Genomic DNA, 5,547 nt, shown 5'->3' with positions numbered 1-5,547 from the left:
ATAATAAATTTATTAATATTGAATAGATATGGTTTATTATTTATATATTAATAGCAATATTTAGATATAATTTTACTAAATATTTACAAGATATATCAATTACAAATCGCCATTAATTATTAATTATTAATAAAATTATCAATTATCACTCGTAAATTGTATGCAACAATTAATAACAAATGTTCAAAAAAGACATATGTGGAAATATTGACAAATAATTTGTAAATAATTTCAAAAATATGTTTGCTATTATATTTGAAAATAAAATACGAAACATGTTGTTAAAAAAGATCAGCAACGTTTAGGCAAGCAAGTTGAGATGGCCGAGTTGGTCTAAGGCGCCAGATTAAGGTTCTGGTCCGAAAGGGCGTGGGTTCAAATCCCACTCTCAACAGCTCTCTTTTTTAAGCTTTTGTTGTTTTATTTTATTCAAAAATATTTAAAAAATACGTTATTGATAATTTTTTTACATTATAAAAAATTATTGATATGATAAATAAAATATAATTAATAATTTAAAAATATATTTTCTAATTTTATTTATTTCTATTATAATATAATTTTTATATCGATATTTTTAAAAATATTTAAAAGTTATCATAATTTATTAATACTGCCGATATTATAAATATTATTTTAATATAAATTAAATTATAAATTTTAAAATAAAAAATTAATAAAACAAGGAGTTTTCTTTTCTAAAAAACCAGACACTCTACAATATGTTTTTTATTTAATTAAAGAAAAAAAATAATACAAGTAAAATTCATCTAAGTAGGCAAAACCCTCCAAAGTGCTGAGATATTAGTTTACTCATTTTACTATTAGCCACTAAGATGATAATCCTCAGTCAAAAACGACATAAATCAAACCTTGAAGGCCATATCTTTAGAATCAATAAAAAGTTTGGTTTACAATAATCACAAATTTCCTATTATTGTCATTCATTTCCCATTTTCTAATCTTTCACCAATTATTTTCTACTAAAAAATACACAATTTTTAAATAATTATCTTTCTTTTTTGCTATAATTAATGATAAGTAATTTCATAACATAGTAATAATTCTAAATAAAATGTTAAAATTTATGAAAAAAGGGAAAATACCGAGCATCAGCTGAAATTCAAATGAAACAGAACGAAATCTAATTTCAAATTGAAAAATATTATTATTCAGTACATGTCATATAAAAAAATTGACTAATTAATTAAATTTTAAAAAATATATTACTAAAATAGGCAGCTAGTTTAAAAAATAAAATATTAAAAGGCGATTGTTATTAAATTTGATATTCTGATATTTATAAAATAAGATTTATGAGAGATCTCGTTCCTTGTTTTTATATTTTTTCTTTTATCCACTAGTGATATCTAATAGCTTCTCTATTATAGAATTATCTATTTCTGTCACTCAGATCTGTACGTATGGATGTATTAGAATATCTCTCTACGCCAGGCGGTCATTTAATTATCTCGCCACACATATTGATAGAACTGTGAAATAACTGGACTAATTTCCCTTATCTTATATTACATCAACAGATTAGACTTTTTATGGATAGGTACGTACATGTAATCAATACGGTCGGTCTCTCATTGCAGGGCTCATCAGGCGATGTTGGCCAATTTACGTTCGTGTGGCTTGAGAAACTTTTAGAGCTAGATTTCGTTATCTGGTGAGGAAAGTCCGGCAATGATCAAAATTAAAATATTATTACCATTAACTTTAACACTAAAAAAAGACAATTTTTAATAAAATGTTACCTATAATTCAAAATAATTGAAAAAAAAAATGATAAGATACAAACATCCAAAAAGTGGGTGAAGGATTAGTGTGGTGATTGGTCAAGAGATCAATATTGACTTTGAATGGCATTTTTAATTTAAAGAATCTTTCTAAGTTCTTTGTTCCCTTTGATGGCATCTTCTTCTTTCTAAGCTATGTCTCCCTTCCTTCCCTTTTTCAAGTTTTTTTTCTTTTAAATTAATTTTATTTGTTATTTTAATTTTCTTTAGAAAAAATTAACGTTTTAATTTAATAAAATATAAAAGCGTTTTAATGAAATTTTAAAAAGTAAGAACTAATTTTTAAAATTGATAAAGTTAAAGAGATCTAACAATATTAATTTGTTGAAATACTAACAAATTTAATGGAAAGAATTTTTTTAAAAGGAAAAAATTCATTTAGTCCTGTAGAGAACTAACCGATCACTCCAATGGATTTTTAAATATACATTGAATTGGCTATTAATTTTAAAAAAATTATTAAAAATTATTTTTTAATATATTTTTTTATAAAAACACTAACATTTTAGTTGTTGATATTTAAATTAGATGATATTTTTAAATACTTAAAATTTTAATAATTTCAAAATTAAAATGTCTAATTTTTTTAGTTGTATTTTATAATTTCTGATAATATAAAATTAAAATTATTTAATTTTTTTGTATACAATTATTTAACTTTTAAATAATTAAATCTTATTAAAATAAGATTATTAGATTAGGTTTGTGTAGGCGCAACATTTTAAATAAATAAACAAGGTTGGCAAGGAATAATAATAATCTACTATTATTATTAGTGGGCGATCCCTGGCCGTGTGTTCACATTGGGTTTCAGTATTATGAGCACGGTTTACCAACCACCAACAATTTTTTTTCTTATTCTGACAAAAATAAATTAAATAATTTCAAGAATAATAATTTAATGTAGTTAAATTTTTTTTTCTTATTAAATTTCATATTCTGATCAAAATAAATTAAATAATTGAGAGAATAATAAGTTAATGTAATGATCATGTGTAGATTAAATTTTATCACATGAAAAATATATATATATATATTTTTTAATTGTCATGTGTAAACATGTGATTTAATTTTTAATTGTTAATTTTATTTATATTGATAAATCTATATGTTCTTACTTGTTTTATAATGCATTGTGTTAGGGTCCTAAAATTTCAGGAATTAAAATTGTAATTTTTCATTGATATCATCGTTATAATAATTCTCACCTCCTTTATAGATAGGGGACGATCTACAAGGAGTGAAGGCACAGCTCAAAATTTTCGTAGGCCTACGGTAGTCAACTGGGCCCAGTTCCTGTTGGTGGGCGATTAGTCACTCCCCATAAAGAATTTTAGAAACGACTTGACTTGTGACAGGAGAAGACATCAATATGTCTCATATGACATAACCCTCTAAATAAATAATCTAAAGACAATTATAGAAATCTGATACGGCACTTAACTTACTTTTATTTTATACTAATTTATCCCAATATTATTTCTTAAAAACTCTATTGTTGAAAAATTACAGTTTTGATTCCTAAAATTCTAGGACCCTAACACATGCTGGAAGTATAATTAGTTTTTTTAATTAACAACCGTGACTCTTTTACTATCGATTAATTATTTTAGTGATTGCTAAATATTTTGGTAATAATTAATTAAATATTATAAAAATAATTTTTATAATTTATTTCTTAATTTTTAAATAAAAAAGAACCATAATACAAACAAAGTTTTTTCTATTAAAATTCAATAAAGATTTTATATTTTATTAAAAAATGCTAAGATTTATTCCATACGTCCATTTCAACGTTCTTATTAATAGTATATTTAATATTTTAGTTCGGTAAATCTATTTTTTTCCTTGAAATCTTCAATAGATCTACTTAAAAAATGTAAAAATTAAATAATTTTAAAAAATTGACTCAACTGAGGTCCTTTAATTTATTTTTTCACAATAAGCCTTTGTTTATAAGATAGACATTTATAAATATTAATAGATTTTGGAGTTTATATATTAATATTATAGCAATAATTATAAAATTATTATTGAAATAATAATATAGTAATAATTTAAAATAAATAGAAAGGGATTTGATTAGGAATTGCCGACGGTGTGCGTCAGCGAGAGCTAAGACATGGCGTCACTAATAATAAGGAATTGATAGGCTTAGGTTTCAACCACTAAAACGCTCTTCACCTACCACATCACTCTCCTCTTCTCTTCTCTTACCAACCCCTTTATTTGCTAATCCTCCTATTTTTAATCTCATCATTAACACTTTTAATTAAGTTTTCTTAATCTCCATTATTCTCATCACTCTTTCTTTATAAATATAATAATCAAGTTTTAATTTGTTGTTAATTAATCATACAACTTTGTTTGTTTATGTGTTGTAACTGTATTATGGGAATCCACTTTTTGTTCATTCTCCTTTTTTTTAGTATTTTGTTTGGATTTTTTTATAATTACAATTATATTTAGACCATCTGAGCTGAAATTAAATTTTATTTGTATTAAATTAATTTATAAAAAAATAAAATACTACTAACGAATATTTACTCTATTTAAAATTAAATTCTCAATTTTATTTAATCAACTATTAAATCACTAATCATAACACTCATTTATTTAAATTAATTATGATATATTGAATTTTAAAATTTATATGTAAACAAAATAAGAGATAGAAAAGAGATATAGATATATATATATAATGGTATTATGTGATGTGGTTGAAAATGAACTAAAAAATTATTGGTCAATTTCTAAAAAAGAGAGAGTAAGATGGTTGCCGTCTGCGAGCAGTAATTTCAGTACTTAAAGTCAATAATTTATTATAAAATATGAGTGTAAAAAAATAATTTGAGATTGTGTTAGTTAATAATTTTCTTAGAAATTCAACTGATACCTATTAATAAATAAGAGATCTCGTAATTATATAAGTAATAAAATTTGCTAAATTCTATATTTTAACGGTAACGTGTGGCGTAAAAAATTCAACCAACTCAATAGAAAATAAATCTTTTATCATTTCAAATATAAACTATTATGATATCTTATAAAATATGATATCTTATAAAATAGTTTTCCGTCATACATTGTGGAAGTAGATTTAACAAAAATACATGAATATTGAATTTCATGTGTAACTTAATATCTAATCTAAATTTCAGACTCCTTTTGTTTCCTTTTGTTTTAATAAAATTATTTTTTAAGAAAATATTATTTATATTTTTTAGCATTTGAAGTATTAAAAAAAATTAATTAATAGAAAACATTTTCCTATTTAAAGAAAAAAATAAATTATTTTAAGAAAAATAATTTTGTTGGAAAGAGATAATCACACCTTTAAATTCAAGACTTTTATATATAAATTTATTAATATATTTTATTTTTAAATTAAAATTAAACAATAAAAAATAAATTATTTTATTGAAGTATATTTTATTTATTTTTATAGAAAATAATTTATATTTAAAAAATATTTTATATAAAAAATATTTTCTAACAATATAATTTTTTTATTACTTAATTTTAATTTAAAAAATAAAATTTATTAATAAATTTATATATAAAAATTTTAACTAAAATTTCGATATAGAAAAAATAATTTGCTTTTTTTAATAAAAAATTATTATTTTTTAAATAGCTCATTGTCTTTAATTAAAAAAATATTTTTTATTGATTTTTTTTTGAATCAAATTTTTTATTGATTAAATCTTTTAAATTTTTCTGTAAAATAAATATTCTTAGT

General features: G+C 21.6%; 1 non-coding gene across 1 annotated transcript; it reads left to right on the top strand.

Moving 5' to 3' along the window:
- Window positions 1-313: 313 nt before the first annotated feature.
- Window positions 314-394, top strand: TRNAL-AAG. Its single transcript has one exon. It is a non-coding gene; the product is annotated as a tRNA-Leu (tRNA).
- Window positions 395-5,547: the final 5,153 nt, after the last annotated feature.

Source organism: Manihot esculenta, chromosome 4 (genome assembly GCF_001659605.2).
Source record: "Manihot esculenta cultivar AM560-2 chromosome 4, M.esculenta_v8, whole genome shotgun sequence".
Taxonomy (NCBI): Eukaryota; Viridiplantae; Streptophyta; class Magnoliopsida; order Malpighiales; family Euphorbiaceae; genus Manihot; species Manihot esculenta.
Note: the sequence above shows the minus strand (reverse complement) of the source record. Positions and strands in the feature narration are given on the sequence as shown.